The sequence below is a fragment of the Pleurodeles waltl genome, chromosome 5, assembly GCF_031143425.1.
Source record: "Pleurodeles waltl isolate 20211129_DDA chromosome 5, aPleWal1.hap1.20221129, whole genome shotgun sequence".
Classification (NCBI taxonomy): domain Eukaryota; kingdom Metazoa; phylum Chordata; class Amphibia; order Caudata; family Salamandridae; genus Pleurodeles; species Pleurodeles waltl.
The window spans coordinates 388,906,908-388,930,272 of record NC_090444.1 but is presented as its reverse complement, the minus strand read 5'-3'; the positions used below and the strand labels follow the sequence as shown (position 1 = coordinate 388,930,272).

Below are 23,365 nucleotides of genomic sequence, written 5' to 3'. Positions count from 1 at the left end.
CCTAAACACCCATAGGGTGTGTCAGAACATCTGGTTGACTAAAAAGTCTTTAGCCATTTATACAACACACTATAGCTATTCAGAGATGTTTAGCTTTGTTTCAACAAAGCTTAACATCTCTGAAGAGCTATAATGATAGCAAAACACGTCAGAGGTTGCTTTTATTCATTCCAGGTTGGCTCGGATAGTATTTTGCCAATCCAAAGCTGTAGTACTGTGCCCGGAGTGGTAAAAGGCTTGTGTCATTTTTCAGCTCAGTGTGGATGGCACTCTGCTAATCCTATGCTTGAAGACTTTGCTGTTTAAATGGCAAAATACTTTGTCCCTTTCCAGCTCAATGTGGATGGCACTGTGCTAATCCCATGCATATACACTTTGCTAAGAAAGCAGACATTTGAGGTGGGCAAATTTAGATTGTCGCCTGTTTCGCAGAGTGATCTGTATAGAAGCTGTTCTCCACCTAAACTTGGGTACTACCCAGAGTTATCTGCTTCTTCTTTGCATCATTTATTTGGCACTGTAAGCCTGAAAGGGTATTGTTTTGATATTAAAGTACATTTAGGTAGAAACCTCAATGACAAAGAATGGGAATGCACACTGTCACATCCTCACAAAATATTGAGAAATCTGACATTTAAGTATATTACGTTTAATATTCTTTATGCAGTCCAAATGACTACAGGGATGATTAACAAGTTATTCCCAATGGCTACATTGGATTGCCTCAGAACTAACTCAAAAGTAAGTGGGTTTCTTGGCATATGGCATGGGTTTGCCCAGAAATAACTAACTACTCTGGAGAAATACCAACCCAACTTGAGTAGTTAGTGGAGCGAGATGACTTGAGAAGGGCTGAGTGTTGCGTTTTAGGATGTCTTGGCTGTTAAAAAGTGGGAAAGCCAAATCAAGGTTTTTAGCCACTTCACTACTGTTGGCAAGAAGCTCTTAAACAATGGTTCAGAAATCCCGACTAGCTCCCCCACTATCAAAGTGGAAGCAGGTGGTCAAATATTGAGCTTAGTAATAGAACCAGGCACAGCAAAGAGAGGAGATAAGAGGCCTACAAAAATTCCTGACAGCACAACAATGGTTGAGTTATTAAAAGATTTGATAACTACCAAAGAGAATGATGACAAACCCCTGTGATCTTTGAATTTGAATTGACAAATGACATACAGTACACTCTAGGTTCATTTTTGTCTTGAACCCCATCTGACACCCACTTGGAATACACCAAATAAAACCCACATTGAGACCGTTATGAGAAAGAAAAACAATCTCCAGTGCAAGTTATTTAATAGTTGTTTGTTACAGCCCACCAGATTTTGAAATGTCTGCTGGTCCAGCAGACATTTCTAGCATTTACAGGAACCACCATCACTGTGGTTCCTGTCAATACATGGTAAATTTGCCTTTCGGCGCAGTTGACATGATGGAGCCATACAGCAAACATACCAAGTATTTTTTATTTTCAAAAAGAAAATCCCAAACCAGGATTTTTTTTTTTTTAAATAAAAAGAAAACAATGCCCCCTTCGCCTTTGGAGTTTTCTCCCATGGCGATGGGTGCATTGAACACTTTACTAGGAGTTTCCTGGCATTGACGGAAATTGAAACACAGCTATATATCTGCCCATCTAAATTAGATTAGTGGACAAATAGGCAGACGTCTGATGGCCCTTACACCACTGGAGAAGTTTGACCACGGAGGAGATGGAGTAGGCTCCACTGTCTTCAAACTATAATCCACCCACTTTTGAATCATGAGGGTGGACCATATTCTTGGTGAGATGGGAACTGAGTCATCATTTCAACTGGGTTCTCTCTTTTCAGTGTCCCTGACAGCTAGGTTTTTCCTTGCAGTGACAGGCATTGAAAAACAGGTATTTGTCGGCCCATCTAAATTAGGTGGGTGGACATATATCCAAACCTCAGATGGTCCTTACTCCATCTGGCCACTGGAGAAGTTTGACTACTGTGGAGACAGAGTAGGTTCCACTGTCGTCAAACTATGGTCTGCCTGCATTTAAATCATGCTATAGTCTTGGTGTGGTGGGAACTCTGTCATCGTTGCAACAAAGTCTGCCAAGATATAAATCAGGCCCTTAGTCTTCAAGGCACTAAAAATTGGGTGATCCTTGTTTGTTTTGGTTGAAAATACAAATTGGGAGTGAACCTGAATATATCTTCATGGATGTCCTCAGTTCCCTGCCTGTCTTGCACCCTCTTTAGACAGTGCAGGAAATCAGCCATTTTCCAGGTGGTCCCCCAAGATTATCACCTTTTTCCGGTCCCTATTTTTGCTAGCTTTAGAACTCTGTACACTTTACTCCTGCTAACCAGTAGTTAAAGAATTGTGCTTCCTTTTTAAACTTGATTAAATTGACAATCAGCAAGGAAGATTGCCTGGTATTTAAAACTGGGACATGTTGAAAATCAATATTACAATTATCCTACAGTGACAAGACCTAAAAAGCAAATGTTCACTATGGCAGGGCTAGCTGTCTTATGTAGAAAACAGGGGTACAGATTACAATAATAACACTCAACCTCTCTGGAATGGGACCAGTAAGAAACATGATTAAACCAACTATAAAAATTATTTAACCACTATTTTTAAAAGTTATTAAAATCCATTTCAATTGTGAAGTCAGGTTGTAAATAATTATTAAGCAAAAACAACATTTAGAAAGTTAGCTTTATCCTGGAGATCCTGGAGGTTAAATTGCATTACCTCTCCAGCAACACCCAGGATGCACTTAGCCTCATCCCTTTGGTTTCTTCAAGCTATAGATTCAACTGTAGCAATTATGTCACGAGAAATGAAGTGCTTGGTTCTATGTTGAAATCATAGTAGGCCTGAGCTAATATTTTTAATACAATGTTCCAATGTGGTTGTGCTCTACTGCAGAGGCATTTGTTTTTTAATAGGTAAGTGAGGGCATGGTGGCATGGTTTCCTCTCAACTGAATTTGTGTCACCATTCCCACTAACCCAAGTATATTAATTAAAACATACTTTCACATAGTGTTTGTGCTTACATTGTTTGTCCATGTATTTTATTGCACTTTCTCTTTGTTGCTATGTCAAGAGTGTTAAAGTTACAACTTCTTCCCAGTTTGTGTAGTTGCCTAGGGATTGTGGGACATTCTGTTGCCCATTATGTGAATATATCTCACTATCACACTCTATTGCCGGGGAGCGTTAATTATCTGTGTTTGCCTTCTTACCTGTAAGTCTTGCGGCCTTTGTGGATGCAGTCACCTACTAGTCTCTGTTGAATGAATTTAGCAGTGAAAATGTCATACATATCTCTTGTTGCTCTTGTTACATATCCATAGCCTGCATGTATGGCAGCAGTACATTTTGATGTGTGTAATGGAACTGCAAGACAATATACAAGGATCAGTTTCTGCCTAAATGCTGTCTGTCACTCTCACTGCATCATTTCCATCAGCTCCATATGAAAGACCCTCATGTATTTCGATTAAATAGAGTTTTCATCTCTGGTGTTTGTGTTCTTTTTTGGTGTTTTCATCCCTGGTGTTTGTGTTCTTTTTTGGTGTAACTAGAGAACCTTGTTACTTTACCTTTTTAGATTCAGTTGTGAGTGGCACAAGCGGTATCATACAATTTAATGAGTATCTTAGTAAACAGGTCCCAAGGAGACTCAGAATGGCCTTTACTTGTGGTGTTCTTTTGATTAGATTTGGCCTTGTGGAAATGGATGTGTGTATGAGAAGTATAACATCTAAAAGCTAGGACTGATGTTTGGCATGAGTTCAGGCCCCTTGAGCCTGGTAGGGTCGGCTTTCACACTGGTGGCACCTAGTGCGACAATCATTTTTGCATGCTCCTCCCCCATGACCTCCTCCTCAGATTTTCTCACTGCCACTGGGCGAAAGTGCCCCTCATCTCTCAAAAGCCCCTCTCTCAAATACATTCAGTGTGTTTTTAAAGCACTGGAAAAGGATACCTTTCCTATTAAGAATGTATATGTACTCAAACAAATCATTTTTAGCTACATTAGGAATGGATAAAGTAAGAATGGGAAAAAACATAACAGTCTAACCTATTTTGTGCAGTTTGCCTGCAGCTCTTTGATGACAGTTCATAACAGTCACTGGTCTATATTAGGGTTGTATCTTATGAACTGCAGTAACAACAGGATCTTTGTGACAAAAGCAGTTATCCACTCAGGTATCCACATATAATACGGATCTGTGATCTTCACAGTACAGGCATATTAACCCTCTAGCTACTTTATGGTGAGTCAAAACTGCTGCTAGACAAAGCTCTATCTCTCTCACTAGCAGGAACATTAGTCACAAGAGTTATATTGACATTTTTATTGCTAACTGAAAGCTGAATGCACAAGCTACTATGTAGCAGTTGTTTTTATATTGTAATTGCTAAACACAGAGTCCCTCCTTTAAGTCTGTGGCCACCTCTCCAGATTAGCGCCCTGTGCGGCCTCACCAGTCACACTTCCCTAAAGCCAACTCTGGACCCTGGTGTGTAGTTGCAGAATTTTGTTGGGCATTTAGATGTCAAGTGGCTCTCCAGAGTCTTATTACTGGTTAAATATAGTAGCCCTTTTTCTTGACATGGCACACAGTTGCATGGAGTGTGAGGCTACAGTGTTTGGTTGGAGCTGGTGGCAGGAGTGTCAGCTTGTTATACATGGATCAATATCATGATGGGCCTGTAAGTGACTATTAATGTCAGAATATATTGTCATACGATCTATAGAGCTGGTTGTGTGGAGATACCTGATATGCGTAAAAATACGTGGCAATGATAGTTGATGTATTTTGGATGTGTGTTTTGTGTTTAACATCAGTTTATGCCTCACTTGTTGTGTTTTGTCTCCCATGTGAGTGTGCCTTTTTTGAGCTCATCTGTGGCCCTTTTGATTTGAGGGTGACCAGATTCATGAATCAATATTTCTCTGAACATTTTGTTTTCTATTTTGTCTTTTTTAATAGTGTGACAGTGTGTGTTTTATGCAAACTGATTACTATCTTGACTAAGGCTACTGTGATAGGAAGCTTCCCCCATTTCACAGATCCTGATTTCAGAAGAGTTTTTCAGCATGGAAATACTCTGAGTAGGTGTTTACATTGTGCAACGGTTGCTCTGTTAAATAGATCCATTCGATGCAATACTTGTGTGTATATGTTTGTGTGTTTGTTCTGCTATTTGTGGTTGTTTGCTTTGTGCTCATAGTTTGCGGTTTTAATGGTCTTGTGGGTATACCAAGCTTCATATAAAATGACCCGTTAATAGGTATAGGGTTTGAGCACAAATGCCCCTCAAAATTGCGATCTCTGTCAAAATACCAGTTTTATTAGGAATGGCAATTATAAGTGGTGCAAAGTTTATCGTACAAGGAGGCTAGAAAATTAACACCCTTTGTTAAATTTCACCAGGTCAAACTTGCTGGGATTTAAAATGAACAAAGTACCTGGTATAAACTGTTACATGCATATTTTGATGTGGTAAGAAGTAAAATGTGCAAGGCATTCTATAGTAATTGGAATTGGAGATAATTATCGTACTTCATACATTTTGAACACTTCAGTTTCATATTTTATCAGGTGCAATAATCAGGACAATAGTGTTTTGTATTATATTCTGAGAGGTGTGCCCCTGTGTGCAATTTGTAACAGTGTAGACTTTGCTGTCTGTTCATGACCTTTATAGAAACCTTTCTGGGACTAGGTCATATAGCTCTTTACTTGATGTATATTTGTGGTTCTCTTACAATATGTTCACCATGCAAATTATCTATGTTCCCTTCAACAATGCATTGACCTAATGAAGTGTCATTCACAGTTTGCTTTCACCCATCATGCCATGCAGCATGGGGCACAAGGCCAACCCACTTCAGCCACTGACTTCCCTGAACAGGAGTGCCAGTATTCTGCTCTTGTAAGATGTGCACATCTGCACAATAAGTAGTCCCCTTCAGTGCCATATACCATTGGGGCAATGTTTGCTTTTATGTATCTCTCTCTCTCTCTCTCTCTCTCTCTCTCTCTCTCTCTCTCTATATATATATATATATATATATGCACATATATATATATATCCCCTTAAAAAAAAACAAAGGTTATAGGGACGTTATAGTTAGGTTCTGAAGTTACTCGCTCAAAACCAGAGAAATTCAAAAGTTATAGTTACAGTTATTTCAAGTAACTATAACTCACCGCCTAAGGTAACTATAATTTGAGCCACGCAATGCAAAGTTTTTAATTCAATAATTTCACTTCTAAAGATTCATTGATATTTTATTGACCTTATAGAAGTTGTCATGAGTCCTGTAATATCAGGGGTAATTAGCTGTGCGTGGCAAGGGCCCGAGTTACAGTTACCTTAGGCAGCAGTTGCCAATAGGTAGTTATAGTAAGGACCTAGTTTCCATGGAAAAAAAGTTTTTGGACTTGCTTATGTCTTTGGCACGTTTGACGAATCGTCGCAAAATGTTCAAAACAAAGTGCCCAGTAGGTGTGTATATATATATATATATTTATATGTATATATATATATATATATATATATATATATATATATATATGAAAAAATTTAAAACTGAAAAACCTTTGCATTTTTCAATGAATATGCACACATTAAATTCTTACTACCTTATTTATGTATAACTTCACAATAAACTTTGTGTTTCTCAATTAAGTTCTGTGTTTTTTTAATATAATTTTTGTAATACAATAAATCTGTTGCCAAGCATGCAGCTTTGCCCTGCATCCCGCTCCTCAAAAGTGACCACATCACCACGAGCATCCAACTGGTAACAAACCACCCCACCCCATTTTCTTTTTTTGCTTTTGGTTCTGCAGGATTCCCGCAGGAGCTTGCAGGATCACACTCAGGCTATGCTAGCTCCCAAGGGAGTCTTGTGGAACTGCAATGAACCAAATATTGTTTTGGTTGTTATTTTGCCAATGGAATGGGCGTCCTCTGGACTCCCTACAAGGCTGCGGGGTCAAGGTATCCCTGGTTACTTATATGTTTTTTTTATTTGTTTATCAATACTTTGGGACCGAGTCCCTGAGTCCTGTAATGGGAGTTCCAACATTTTTCATCATCTTGCAGCCACCAGTGGACTCCTGCAGGACCAGTCAATCAGAATTCTTTTTTTTTTTTAATTCCCCAGCTGGCCTCCATAAGAGTACTGTGGCAACAGATATCACTGTTTTTTAAACTATAATTTCCCTAAAATAGCTGAATCAAGTTTACACCAAATTGTAAAAAACACTCTCTGGATAGCTTTCTGCCAAATTTGGTGTAGTTCCAGTCTTCATTTTTTTTGTGTATTATTGGCTAACTTTCACTATGGAAATAGCATGAGAAAAAGTCTTTTGGAGCCCTCTTTTTTCTCAAATGGTGAAAAAGTTATTAGAAAAACAAAAAATATGCTTCCTATGGAAACTCTGACTCACATACTACACAGTGGCTACTTCCACATTTTCTTTTTCTTTTTTCAATAATAAAATTACCTGTAATGTTCCCCTATAAAGGCAGTTTTAGTGACTCCCGATGTAGCACTCACGTTGCAATGACATGCATGGGAGTTGTATGATGGTTAATAACATACTGTCTTAATAAATCCTCAATCTACTCTGTTTTTCATTTTCGGAACTGGGCAGAATTCCCAATAGACAAACCTCTGATTTGCACAGGTTGCCTTCCACAACTGACCCAGGAAGACAAGTGAGAGTATTCCGAAATATATTTTAGTAAATTTTAGGAGATTCTGGACGTATCTTGGGGAGTTCTATTCTTGGTTCCTGGGTTGGAACTCTATCTGAATACCAGTAATAAAATCAATAATTGTTAGGGATATTATGAAAATGGACCACAAGTTTAAATTTCCTGAAGTGAATTCACATTACATCTTTACGTATGTGACTGTTTGGAGATGAAATATAATTTTTCGCAAGGAGGTTCTGTGAACCTGCAATGTACATGCAGCAAAAGGGCAGCACCTTAAAGTCTTAACTGATCTTTTGCACAGGGACACAAGGTGGCAAACTTGCTAAGCAGTCAAATGACTCTGTATGCAGTGCATGGGTTTACTCGCAAGTGGTGGCTCACTCTTTGCTCTGTGTTTGTGTGCAGATAGTCACAGGAACATAGAGCAGCAGGTAAACCGCTTGCTTGCAAAGTATGCCATTAGCTATGAAGTTTGTGAGTGGGCATATACACCAAAGCCTGTGTGATTATACTGTCTAGAGTGCACACAGGCTTGTTCTGTTCGGTGGTACAACTGCATAATACAGCTTCTGGAAACTTTGTCAATGTCATGTGAGCATTTTGCTTTTTGTCTGTGACTGCCTCACCTTATTGAGTTAGTGTTTGATATATGGGCTACTTCTGTTGGTACAGTTTGTCCTACTGATCTCCTCCAACATTTGTGCTAAGACAATTGGGGACATATTTATAATACCCTAGCGCCACCTTACGCCACATTAACGTCATTATTTTTTACGTTAATGTGGCCCAACGAGGCCGAAATCCCAGCGCCGTATTTACAAGGTGGTGCAATGCATGCATTGCGCTATCCTGTAACCCTTTGAGCTACATCATGCCTGCGCCAGGCATAATATATGCAAAGGGGGCGTTCCACAATTAAGGGAGCCAGAAAAATTCCGTAAGGAAATCTATGACATTTCCTTACCCCATTTTTTACAGCACTTTTAACGCCTGCTCACGAGCAGGCGTTAAAAGGGGGCTTCCATTCTTTAGAATAGAGCCCTATGTACTCTGCAGGAGTTTCACCAATATTTTGGCGCTATTCCTGCAGAGTACAACAATAGGATCATGTGAAATGACGATATTGCCCCCTACCTTGCGCCATTGTGCGCTGTATTTTAAGTATGTTGAACACATGGTGACGGTAGGGAGGGTGCTAAGGGGCACAGGGAAAGTGACGCTGCACTTTCAAATAAAGCTGCACCTTGGACTTCACTGTGGTTAGCATATTTTTAATCTAGTCATTATCAAAACTAGCATGAACGCAGGTTGTTTCTGTACATCTCTGATTTCCTAGTTAAAGAACATCAAAGTAAGTCCACGCAGCAGATGGTTTTAGGCTGCCCAAGCAGCTGCTGTATTACGTGGTTCTATGTGCACCTTGGTTTTTGTATATTATGCAATTGCCCTATGGTTGATATAAAATTATTTCTGTGCACTGTAGAAGGGGTGAGAGACATCGCGCATAACTTAAATGTAGTTTTATTGCTCTTAATGGCAGCTCCCCTGTGAATTGTGCAACAGAGGTTTCTCGCTAATTAAGTTGAATATAATAACACAACTGCAGTCAGTCCGGTGCAATTGGGAAACCAGCCGACCTTGCTCATATTCTTATACAGGCACATTGAACTCATTCAGTAGCTATGACTGCACCTCCCAATCCATCCCAATGCAGAAGACTGAGGCCGCTGAGAACAGAAGATGTCTGTGCACACCATCTGCGAAGAAGATTACATTACACCCATCTTCCCATTCACATTGTCATGCAAACGAAGAAAGCATGTCACTTAATAAAACAAACTAAATGCTTTCCTTAATTGAGCTATCTTTTGTTTCTACTTTTAACTCTGCCCACCTTACATCAGAATATGGGTAAAATACCTTAGATTTGGTAACATAAAATTAAGGTTGTGGCATTTTTTCCCATCTCTGACATTGTTTATTATTCAAAGTTTTTGCACTAAAAAACAATCATTTAATCACATCCAGGCACCTATTTCTGATCCCCTTCTCATGCAGGCAGTGCTGGTAATTTCCACCTGTTATGTGATTTCAGCTCCGTGGCGAGTGTTGCTTGCAGTAAAGAGAATTGATAAAACGGTTCTGTGAGAAAATGGAATGGGGAAAAGACTTCGATTTGTCGAATTGGAAAATGAGAAGATTGTCTTGTCTACGCATAGCTTTCTCTCAGAATGCAACACCTCGTTCCATCATGACACGCTGAAAGGAAAGTCTTTTCGATGCAAATTGTAACCATTTCCCACAGTTGTTAACATTTTGACTGAACGTCGCAGAGATCGGTAGAGAAGAAAATTAGGACAAACATGCTTTTCTCTGAGTTTTTTTCCCCATTAGTCGCTATGTTCCTCCTTTATTAACTAACACGACAACAGAAAACCTTGCTACATGGCCTCACATTCCCATTAGTGTAGAGTGTAGTAATGGTGAACTAGAAATTGTAATCCCTTTTACTTGTTTAGGTGTGCTCCATTCTTAATTTGAACTATATGTTCCTCCTTTACACTGAAATGCGAGTTTCGAATTAGCGTGCCAATAAATTTGGACAACCTTTGGCAAATTGACTTCACTTTTTTTTTTCTTCGATTCTTGTGCACAGGTTGCATTGCAAAATCAGCAACAAGCCGCAGACAGTCGCTGAGCAATTTGCAACAATTATTTTCGGGCCCAAGGCATCACAGTGGAAACTGCGCTTTCTGTTACTCCACATATCAACAAGATCAGAGCTTCCTGCTTCTTTTATTTTTATGGTGCGTAAAAAAATATGTATCTTTCTTCCGCTTATTTACAGGAAAGCAGCTTTCAGGCCATGTTTTTAGGCCATATTAGATTACTGTAATGCTTTGCATTTGAGTTGGCTCAAATCGCAGTCAATTGATAAAAATATGGCTGCCCACGGGATATTGGTCTTACACAGACACAGTCAGATGTCTTCAGTTTTATCAGACCTCCACTGGTGTCCCTTTAGTAAACGTGTTTTGTTTGAAAACCTTTCCCTAGTTCATTGTGCTTTCTGTCAGCAACCTTCAGCTTTCATTCAACAAAACTAGGCCCTTATATTTCCAACAAGCTCCTTAGCATTGCTGTCCGCTTTAACAAGAAGCAACTTCAAGTCTAGTTTTTGTTTGTGCAATCAAAGAAAGGAACGCTCTTTTAGCTACTTTTAGGTCTCAAACAAATAATTTCACTTTCGGGAGAGCATTTAAGAGGTTGCATTTTTACACATATAGAGGCATCGGTTGTCATCTGGTTTTCTCTCTGGGTATAGTCCTAGCACCATGGTATCCGTGAGGTAACAACTGTGCTTCATAACATTGTTAACATACATGATTAACATTATTAATTATTATAACAGCAGCCCCTTGACTTCATTATTCTGAGGAGGCTGGTAACTACTACGACTGTCTTTGGTATATGCCACCTATCTTTTTGAGCACACCCTAGCATCGTAATTATCATTAGCCACAAACTTGCCAAACTGTCTGTATCTATCTCTGGATTACTGATAGTGTAATATCTCTGTCACAATGTAAGGCAAATAATGTTCATATGTAATTAACAGAAACACGTTTGCAGCACTACTAAAATATTGTTTGTAGACAAGTTGCTATTTTGATAATGTTTACTATATGTTACAATCACATCAGGAGACACTGTGAGTGGATTTTGTCTTGGGTTTAATAAAGGATTATTCTTTGATCATACAACTAACCAGCTACCACTCCAAACCGTCACTTAAGGCTTCCAATTGCCACACCAACCTACAGTGTCCCCCAGTAACTAAGGATCTGCCACCCCCACAGTGTTCCACAGAATGCCCAAGTGCTGGAGTTCTCAATTAGATCAAATTTATAACATTTCCGAATGTCTTCACGAAAGGAAAGGTCATTAAAATCGTTGAAGCACACCGTCTATGTGACCTCTGAGCGTGCACAATAGGTGACTTCCTCAGTTCTTCATTCCTCCCACCTGATAGAGCAACCTCTAAAGAGGGAACTTCCACCATTATCTCTATAATTCCACCAATGTCAACCGAGTACTCTTACAGCATTGCCAGAAAACTTTTCAATGACAGCAGGCTGATCATACTTATTCTCCCCTTTCTTGATGACACCTAGTATATTTATACTTTTATTTACTTCTTACACCAGAGAAGCTTAGCACAAGTTTTCACATCAAACTTTTCCACACTTGACTTGGACCTCCAGTACCCTTTCCACAATGCTGTCCAACTCAGCAGGAGAATACCATGTTTGAACCATTTGGCCATCAGTGGTTGGAACAGCTTGGAGAGAGGAATTCTCTCTCTCAGCAATTCAAATGGGGACACCTTAGTAACCGATTAAAGAGTGGTCACTATCACTACTCCTATCTAAACTTTACCCCCACACATTCCTGATCCCAAAAACCCTTACTACTCCTCACCCAAACTCATCTCTGAATCATATAAATCCCTTACTGCATCTTACCCATCCCTTAACCCTAAAAATATTTGTCTAACCATTACTACAATCCACCCATTAAAACCTTTTTTTTAATGACATAAGTACATTATCTATCTATCTATCTATCTATCTATCTATCTATCTATCTATCTATCTATCTATCTATCTATCTAAGACATTTTAAACAAAATAATAACTTATCTGCATGGCAAAGTCCTGCATTTTAAGGTACGTAAACATGGCATGCATGGTACTTACCTGCTTGATGAAGGTGCTCAATGTTAATGGATGAGTGGTAAGGGTTACATACCCTCTGATACCTGTAACTCCAGAAGTGGGTAAGATTGTATTAAGCAAATGTCAAACTGCACAACTGGATAGGTGTAATATAGAACGGAGGTTCTCTGATTTACTTCATTATTTCTATTGGTTCCAGAAGAAAATTAAGTCGATTTTGCGGGCAATGTCACTGGAATTATCAAAAGCTTGCAATGGTGCGGAGGAACCTGTCCGCCACTAGACCGTCCTGAATATGCCCCGGAACACTGGAACTTGTTCCGGGAGGCTGGGAGTTGTTAAATCAAGGTGGTGACGGCCGAGTGGGATTATTCCCCTCCCGCGGACTGTAAGCCAGGTCTCCGTGTCTCTTTTGCGAGGCGCGCAGCAAGCGGGCGCGCTATCACAAGTGGAACAGCACAATGGGTATCTTAGATAATCCAGTTCAATAAAACCCAACAAGATTCAGCTCCAAGGATTTGAGAATGATATCTCTTCTAGTAATTCCTGAATTCCTTCCAAATCTGGCACGTTCTCTTTAGGAGCTTGCAGTGCTTGTTTTGAACAAATACGTAAGCAGATGTAATGCAAACAACTCAAGGCTCCGAACATCGAACAGATGTTGTGTGGTTTGAAATGAAATGTGAATGCCATTGTTCAAAAGCCAGTGGATGAAGGGGGGCTCACCTATTGGCCCAATACATGTGTGCTAACTGTAGGCTGATCCAAACAAGGGATTGACATATTAACTGACCAATAGCAGGTAGGGGGCTTTCTAAAAGCCACCTCCTATGTTGTATTCTTATCATTGAGCCTAGCTAACACCTAAACCTGTCTCTAGCCCATACCTAAACAGAACACACCTGAGCACTGCAAGCAGATTAACTATTCAAAAAGCCGTAATGTGAAAACAACGGTGTGTGATACATCAGTTTTCAGGAGGCAGTCCCTAAGAATGGTAAAGATGTTTTCAGCAACTATGATAAAGTTCTCTCATTATGGTGAAAATATGCAGGCTACCCAGTCTCTATTTCTGCCCCTGCTGTTGAAAACAAAAACATGCTCAAAAGATGAAAAACAATGTGACAGGCAAGTTTATCTATGAAATAAAGTCGTGCATTGCCATGTTGTCAGACACTCTGAGAAAAATGCTCTTGGGGAATCAAAAGAGAATTGCAGCTCACTGAAGACTAGAGATAACGTCCTTAGGAAATATTACTTCACTGTGAAACGCATAAAACTCATGAAAATAGATTTACATAACAAAACGCATGCAGCCGTTTGATGTTTCTTTGCTATCAAGTAATTAACTCTAATTTGAAGTGAACAAAGGAATACCTTCTATGCATTTTAGATAAAATGACAAACATTGTGCTACTTTAAAACACAATTTCCAATTAAATCACCAGCACTGTAATGTAAGCAGCAACGTTGCATACCCCATGAGCACACCGTTTGTCCACATATGATGAATGAGATGTTGCTTTTTGTTGTGTTGAACAACGTGTTTTATCAAACAGAAGAAATACCTTTTGAGACATTTTCGAGCTCGCCTAATATAAATGAGAGCAAACAGTTTTTTGCTATAATGCATTAGGCTACAATTATTTCTTTTTTCGAAATTTTAGTCCTCATCTTCATCAAAATTTCAGATTTTTTAGAGAGCCTGACATGCCATCACACATTAACTGGTCGAGCTAAATTCATTACTACATCCGAGGGCATAGTTTGCTTCAAGGCAAACAAGTACAAATAATTATAAAACTGTTGCAAATAATGTCTGGCACATATTTTGTTCATATCATTTTAGATATCTAGTAGGGTTTTCCACAGAGCGATTGTGATGCATGTCTTAAATTTACCAAATTAAAAAATAGCCTATCATTTGCACTGTTTTCTCTGTTTACATAATAAGAAATCGGATAAAAAGTATTTTTCCAAAAGCATCAAATTTATCAATGAAATGTATGGAGAGACGTACCTGCTGAATTTCTTTTTCCCTAAACAGAACCAAATCCAGTGCAAAATAAATTAGGGTCACATGTACAAGTTCTTTTGAGGTTGCAAATGGCTGTTTGCGACCACGAAAATGTTATTTTTGATGTACAAACACCAAACTGATATTCTAAGGAATAGAAATTTGGGCTTGTGATTCGGTATATGGAAGGGGCATGTTTTCGGGTAAAAGTAGTGGTAACCATTTACACTTGGGAGGGGTTCCCCATAGGACTCGTTCCCCTTTGAGAATGTAAAAAATATATTTTGTAAGAGCAAGCAGTGTTCCCATGGACCACTGCCTACCCTTAAAAAATGAATCTTTAACTTTTCTTTTTTTTTCTTTTGAAATACCTTCCGTTTTCCTTAAAGGAAAATATCATTTGTTTTTAAGAAAAAAAGATTGCTTTAGTTAAAAGTAATTGCAGACTTGGTAGTCTGATGACTCCAGCAGGCCACAGTCTTTGTAATGGCTGGCATTCTTTATGGGTCGCAAACAAAAAACATACTTCATTAATATTCATGAAGTAGGTCGATTTGCAATCTAATAGGAAACATTATTTAAAAAAATTAAATTTAGCACTTTAAGAAATAGCGATTAAACAGTAATTCAGTCAAAATTGCTATTTGGAAATTGCTATTCTATATATGTGTCTGTGTGGCCCTTACCTCATTGTGTGAAACATCAGTTTGAAAAAATAATATTTCTACATGTCATATGACACCTGCAGCAAAAATGATGCAAAATATATGTGCTACTTTTATTTGCAGCAGAGATAAAGTTTACATCACATTGGCTGAAGGTCTAGCAATATTGTGGCCCCAAAGGCAGAGTGTAGGTCACATCCTAGTTTTGATATCCCTTGATGAGAAATGCATGTGATCCGTTATTGCCTCATCTGAGAACAACATGCAGTCCTTAAATGATACTAAGGAGTCAAGGGCAATAATATTTGCAAGTGTGGTACCAAATTGTTAGTATTGGAATATCATATCACATAAATATGATGTTGTAAATACTGCCTACAAAAATATTTGTTGGTATTAATATTATAAGAATGCGTGATTTGATGACCAACACATGAATAGCCTATATTCAATCATAAATTGGGTAATGCACTTTTGACTATGGAAATTTAAATTGTTGACCACCTTTCATTATTCAACAAAGCTAGGCTTTGTAAATCTTAAGGATGAGGGTATTTTGAGAAGCAGCCAGATGTATCCTAAAGGCCATCTGAGACACTATGCATGTTAAAATAGTTTCAGTCTGCATTCATGCTTTTAGGATGACCCAAGGCTCATTCCATATGCATGCTAGATTATCCAGTTTAGAGAAATAGGAAACTTCTGAAGAACTGCACTGTTCACAGAGGAGCATCTGAGTGACCTCAAGAGAGAGCATAGACCTTAATTGCCCCTTTAGGTTTCTTCAAAGGCTGGTAGGCCACACTGACATCTTATTACAGCTGGAGTGTGTTACTTACCCTCTCTAAGCATGCATCAGTCACTGTGTAGGGCATGTATCCGATTGAGCACTTTGTGCTTTCTGACCTCAGCAGTTTCTCCTTTCAAATAATGCCTCTTAGCAGTAGTGTTCATTAATTCCGGAGAAAATCATTTTTATGAAATGAAAATCAGAATGGTGTCTGGTGTGGTAAACTGAATTACAAATAATAGGTGACCTCATAAAATCACACACCATCTGAAGTAATTATGTTACTGCCCAGTGGGGCAGAAACCACTTAGGTACCAGGGACTGGTGAGTGTGTGTATGTGTATGTTTTGGTTGGGGGGCAGCCCCTTGGGCCAGGGTCGCTTCCCATGGGGGCACATTACTGTTGGCCATATCTGCCCCCTTTGGGGGCAGATCGGCCTATTTTTGGAAGGCCCATTTGCCCCCAGGGGGGCAGAAAGCCCACCAGAGACCAGGGAAGATTTTTTAAAGAGGGTGGGGTATGGCCAAAACCCCATCCCAAATAAATGGGGCCAAAGTTGTTCTGCCCACCGGTGGGCAGATGGGGCAGTTACCCTCCATCCACTCCCTGGTGGGACAGAAAGCATACTAAATGTCAGGGAATTAAAAAAAATATAGTGGGCTGGTGGCTACCAAGCAGTATGGGCATGGTTATGCCTCCACTCCAACTGAAGGGGGTAACAGTCTTTCAGCTCTCCCCCGCACACTAAAACATCTTATCCCATGGCAAGCAAGAGGACATTAGATTATTTTGGGTTTTGGTTTTACATTTGGGCCATGAGAGCTTGTCTAACTCTCAAATCGACCCACTTGGAATGGTGAAGGCTGTACTTTTTGGACTTTGGGATGCTGCCATGTAGAAAAGTCCACAAGACCCAGACACGTCTGAAAACTAAATGTCTGGGTGAGTCCAGGGTGGTCTGCTTCACATGCACCCTGCACCGTTTTCTTACCCACAATGCCCTGCAAACCTCCAACTTTGCTTGAAATCACACATTTTTACTACATTTTTGTGATGCAACCTTCCAGAATCTGCAGGAATCCATAAAATTTCTACCACCCAGCATTGTCTCATCCATACCGATAAAAATTCTGCCCCACTTGTCAGCCTAAAAATGTATTTTTTCAAACTGCCCTTTTGGACCTGCTTTGGTTCCCCCACAATATCAACATGTTATTGCTGTTCCCTGTCACAGGCTCTTGGCCCACCTACACAAGTGAGGTATCATTTTTACCGGGAGACTGAGGGGAACGTTGGGTGCTAGGAAATATGTCCTGGTGCGGTGATCCCACACAGAAATGTGGGAAAAATGTGCTTTTTTTTAGGTAAATTTGAAGTTTGCTGATGATTCTGGGTAAGAAAACACTGGGGGATCCACGCAAGTCAGGTGTCTAGTTTTCAGAAATGTTTGGGTTTGTTAGGTTTCCCTGTATGACTGCTGAGCCAAGGACCAAAAACGCAGGTGCCCCCGCCCCGCAAAAACAGGTTGTTTTGTATTTGATAATTTTGATGTGTCCACATAGTGTTTTGGGGCATTTCCTTTCGCGGGCACTAGGCCTACTTACACAAATGAGGTACCATTTTTATCTGGAGACTTTGGGAAATGCTGGGTGGAAGGAAATCTGTGGCTCCTCTTAGATTCCACAACTTTCTATCGCCAAAATGTGAGGAAAAAGTGTTTTTTTTCAGCGAATTTTGAGGTTTGCAAAGGATTCTGGGTAACAGAACCTGGTGAAAGCCCCACAAGTTACCCCATCTTGGATTTCCCTTGGTTTCTAGTTTTAAAAATGCACAGGTTTGGTAGGTTTCCCTAGGTACTGGCTGAGATAGCAGCCAAAATCCACAGCTGGGCACTTTGCAAAAAACTGCTGTTTTCTTTGTTAAAATGTGATGTGTCCACGTTGTGTTTTGGAGCATTTCCTGTTGCATGCACTAGGTCTACCCACACAAGTGAGGTACCATTTTGTATCGGGAGACTTAGGGGAATGATAGGTGGAAGGAAATTTGTGGCTCCTCTCAGATTCCAGAAATTTCTCTTCATGGAAATATGAGGAAAAAGTGGTTTCTTGGCCAAATTTTGAGATTTCCAAAGGATTCTGGGTAACAGAGCCTAGTGAGAGACCAACAAGTCACCCCATCCTGGATTCCTCTAGATGTCTAGTTTTCATAAATGCACAGGTTTGGTAGGTTTCCCTAGGTGCCGGCTGAGCTAGAGGTCAAAATCCACAGCAAGGCACTTTGCAAAATACACAGCAGATTTCAATGTAAAAATGTGATGTGTCTATGTTGCGTTTCCTTTCACAGGCACTAGGCCTACCCACACAAGTGAGGTACCATTTTTATCGGGAGACTTGGGGAAACACTGAATAGTGGAACAAGTGTTATTGCCCTCTTCTTTCTCTACATTTTTTCCTTCCAAATGTAAGACAGTGTGTAGAAAAGACGTCTATTTGAGAAATGCATTGCAATTCACATGCTAATATTAGGGTCCCCGGAATTCAGAGATGTGCAAATAACCACTGCTTCTCAACACCTTAACTTGTGCCAATTTTGGAAATACAAAGGTTTCCTTGATACCTATTTTTCACTCTTTATGATTCAGCAAATGAATTGCTGTATACCCAGTATACAATGAAAACCCATTGAAAAGGTGCAGCTCATTTATTGGCTCTGGGTACCTTGGGTTCTGGATGAACCTATAAGCCCTATATGTCCCTGAAACCAGAAGAGTCCAGCAGATGTAACGATATATTGCTTTCAAAAATCTGACATCGCAGGAAAAAGTTACACAGTAAAATGTGGAGAAAAATTTGTGTTTTTTTACCTCAATTTCAATATTTCTTTATTTCAGCTGTTATTTTCTGTAGGAAAACCTTGTAGGATCTACACAAATGACCCCCTGCTGAATTCAGGTTTTTGTCTACTTTTAGCTTTCCGGGATCCAGCATTGGTTTCACACCCATTTCTGTCACTAACTGGAAGGAGGCTAAAAGCACAATATATGGTAAAAATGGGGTATGTCCCAGTAAAACGCCAAAATTGTGTTGAAAAATTTGGTTTTCTGATTCAAGTCTGCCTGTTCCTGAAAGCTGGGAAGATGGTGATTTTAGCACCATAAACTCTTTGTTGATGCCATTTTCAGGGGAAAAAAACACAAGTCTTCTTCTGCAGCCCTTTTTCCAATTTGTTTTAAAAAAATCTAAGTTTTAGCTGTATTTGAGCAAATGTCTTGGTCTCCTCCAGGGGAACCCACAAACTCTAGGTGCCTCTAGAATCCCTCAGATGTTGGAAAAACAAGGACACAAATTTGGGTAGGTAGCTTATGAGGACAAAAAGTTATGAGGGCCTAAGTACTAACTGCCCCCAAATAGCCATAAAAAGACCTGGCACCTGGCCTGGCAGCGAAGACGTTAACGTATATTGCCAAAGACCTTTTCAATTTAATTTGTATTGGAAAACCTAATTTAGTTCCTGACTTTCACTGTTGGTTGCATTTCGTGACCATTCTCTTTTTGTGTGGTATTTTGTGAACTTGGCTTTGTTTTGTATCTGATTGGTGTATTTGGTCTGTTTGGTTAACTACAAATAGAATTTACAAAGTCTAATAATTTGCATACCTTTGCTTGGTCGAGAAGACACATTATGCACTGTTCCTATGCAGTGAGGAGAAAATGGATGCATAGTGAGTTGAGCAGAATAATGAGATAAAATACAGTTGTGACAGGGCTTCTCATGTTAAATATGCTGTAATTGCAATGTTTTTCTTACTAGTTCCATCATCAGTAACTGAAATTAATCCTTACTTTGCCAGTGTAAAATGTAAAAATCTGATACCCACTTTCCCAAATGCTACTAATGCCACGACCACAAATATGAGTAATAGCCCCTCCTGCAGGTGTTGCTAAAGAGGCAGTCCAGATATTGCAACAATTTCCAGAGGAGGCTCCTTCATCTCATCTCTTTTCTGATGTATATGCCTTTGGAAGAAGAGAATGAGGAGATCTAAGAGGAGAATATATGGAATATCCCCAGCATGTCTACACCTCTTTTCAGTTGTAAGCGATCTAAATCTTTCATGTGTGGTGATTGTGACTAGTACCAGTAGTATTGTACATTTTAGGAAGCCTAACTTGATATCTTTAGTTTAGTGGGCAAATCAATACAGCAATAGCTTTGATTATAAGGGAAGCTTTTTTCTTTGTTTACCAATGTGCACCTTCTGTATCTCTAACTAACCATGACCCGATCCACAGAGTTGAGGGAGAATCAAGGTGCCATATTAAGAGGAATGTGGAGACTATAGGTCAGGATCCAAATAAGGAATGCCAAGCTACTTCTCTACCTGCCTCCCTTTCTGTAGATATTGAATGAGTGAAGTGAATATGATATCATGGTAATTCCAAAATTATGTTCACTCATAGAGAGTTAATTTGCATACTGATATATAGTCTCCCCTTGTTAGACATGGGGTATTTGGTTGGCAGTCAGGTTACCCCCTGTCCAAGCAAGGACCCTCACTCTAGTCAGAGTAAAAGAGAATCACCCTCAGCTAACCCCTGCTTACCCCTTTGGTAGCTTGGCACGAGCAGTAGGCTTAACCTTCAGAGTGCTAGGTGGAAAGTATTTGTACCAACACACACAGTAACTTAATGAAAACACTACAAAATGACACAACCCAGGTTTAGAAAAATAGGAAATATTTATCTAAACAAAACAAGACCAAAATGACAAAAATCCACAATACGTAAGTCAAGTTATCAATTAAAAAGCAAAGAGTCTTCATGTACTTTTAAACACACACTAACACTGTTAGCGTGAAAATTTACCTTGGGTGCATCAAAAATAACCCAGCACGGGCGAATGTGTGTCAAAAAGGGCTTGCGATGTGTCAATTTCACTCACGAGCGAGGCCTTGCATCATTTCTCCTTTCGTCGGGTCGGGCGCGCTGTTTCTTCTCTCTGCAGATGCGTCGATCCGGTCAGCACTCTCGGGTCCGGGCAGGCCTTGCGTTATTTTTACACACCCAGTGGTACTTGCGTCGGAAAACCAGCCGCATGGTGATCCGAAAACCACGCAGCGCGGATTACGATCTTACCAGCCTCCGGCAGTGATGCTGTGTGTCGTTTCTCCAGCCCCAGGCGTCGATCTTTGGGTCGTGTTGCAGGTGACCATCGATTTTCAGCCGCAAAGCCGGCGGCGTGTCAATTTTTCACCCTCAGAACGGAGTCACGTCGATCTTTTCCCCGCATGGCGTTCTGTGTGTGGATTTCTTCCTCTTAGGCTGACAGCTTCTCCTTTCAGGGTCCCAGGAACTAGATGGGCACCACTTGGCAGAGTAGGAGTCTCTCCAGAAACTCCAGGTGCTGGCAGAGAGAAGTCTTTGGTGTCCCTGAGACTTCAAACAACAGGAGGCAATCTCTAAATCAAGCCCTTGGAAATCTTAACAAGATGGAAGGCACACAAAGTCCAGTCTTTGCCCTCTTATTCTGGAAGAAACAGCAACCGCAGGATAGCTCCATAAAGCACTGGCAGGGCAGCTCTTCTTCCTCAGCTCTTCAGCTCTTCTCCAGGCAGAGGTTCCTCTTGGTATCCAGAAGTGTTCTAAAGTCTGTGGTTTTGGGTGCCCTTCTTATACCCAATTTCTCCTTTGAAGTAGGTCTACTTCAGAGCAAAGTCTCTCTTGAATGTGAAATCCTGCCTTGTCCAGGCCAGGCCCCAGACACTCACCAGGGGGTTGGAGACTGCATTGTGTGAGGGCAGGCACAACCCTTTCAGGTGTGAGTGAGCACTCCTCTCCTCACTCCTAGCACAGATGGCTCATCAGGAAACGCAGGCTACACCCCAGCTCCCTTTGTGTCGCTGTCTAGTGTGAGGTGCAACCAGCCCAGGGAATCCACAAACAGGCAGAGTCACAGAAATGGTATAAGCAAGAAAATGCTCACTTTCTAAAAGTGGCATTTTTAAACACACAGGGGGTGGGCCAGGGTCGACGGGAGCCCCGCCAACAGGCTGGCGGTGCCCCGCAGGGCATTCTGACCGCGGCGGTTTGGCCGCGGTCAGAACAGGAAAACCGGCGGTCTCCCACCGGTTTTCCGCTGCCCTGCTGAATCCTCCATGGCGGCGCAGCTTGCTGCGCCGCCATGGGGATTCAGACACCCCATACAGCCATCCTGTTCCTGGCGGTTCGCCCGCCAGGAACAGGATGGTGGTATGGGGTGTCGTGGGGCCCCTGGGGGCCCCTGCAGTGCCCATGCCAATGGCATGGGCACTGCAGGGGCCCCCGTAAGAGGGCCCCACAAAGAATTTCAGTGTCTGCTCAGCAGACACTGAAATTCGCGACGGGTGCAACTGCACCCGTCGCACCTTCCCACTCCGCCGGCTCCATTCGGAGCCGGCTTCCTCGTGGGAAGGGGGTTTCCCGCTGGGCTGGCGGGCGGCCTTCTGGCGGTCGCCCGCCAGCCCAGCGGGAAACACAGAATAACCGCAGCAGTCTTCTGACCGCGGTGCGGTATTCTGGAGGGGGGAACTCTGGCGGGCGGCCTCCGCCGCCCGCCAGAGTTAGAATGACCCCCACAGTCTCAAAATCAACTTTACTAAAAGATGTATTTTTAAATTGTGAGCTCAGAGACCCCCAAACTCCACATGACCATCCGCTCCCAAAGGGAATCTACACTTTAATCATATTTAAAGGTAGCCCCCATGTTAACCTATGAGAGGGACAGGCCTTGCAACAGTGAAAAACGAAGTTAGCAATATTTCACTGTCAGGACATGTAAAACACATTACTATATGTCCTACCTTAACCATACACTGCACCCTGCCCTTGGGGCTACCTAGGGCCTACCTTAGGTGTGTCTTACATGTAAGAAAAGGGAAGGTTTAGGCCTGGCAAGTGGGTAGACTTGGCAAGTTGAATTTACAGTTAAAACTGCACATACAGACACTGCAGTGGCAGGTCTGAGGCATGATTACAGAGCTACTTATGTGGGTGGCACAACCAGTGCTGCAGGCCCACTAGTTGCATTTGATTTACAAGCCCTGGGCACCTCTAGTGCACTGTACTAGGGGCTTACTAGTAAATCAAATATGCTAATCATGGATGAACCAATTACATACACATTTTGTATAGGAGCACTTGCACTTTAGCACTGGTTAGCAGTGGTAAAGTACCCAGAGTAACAAAAACAGCAAAAACAGAGTCCAGCACACATCAACAACCTGGGAAACAGAGGCAGAAAGTTAGGGGAAACCACGCCAAGGATGAAAAGTCTAACACTTATGCAATGTCTCTTTGTTTGATCCCTGGATATGACACTACTTCATTGCTAAGTGCTCTTTATTATTAAGGCAAGCTCTGTGCTAGAAGAGTTCTTGTTCTAG

The 23,365-nt window shown here is 40.9% G+C and overlaps 1 protein-coding gene across 2 annotated transcripts in view; it reads left to right on the top strand.

Moving 5' to 3' along the window:
- The window catches only part of PLCB1 (phospholipase C beta 1), a 2,042,221-nt gene that overhangs the window by 451,455 nt on the left and 1,567,401 nt on the right, over window positions 1-23,365 (top strand). The gene's annotated exons all lie outside the window — the stretch shown is intronic.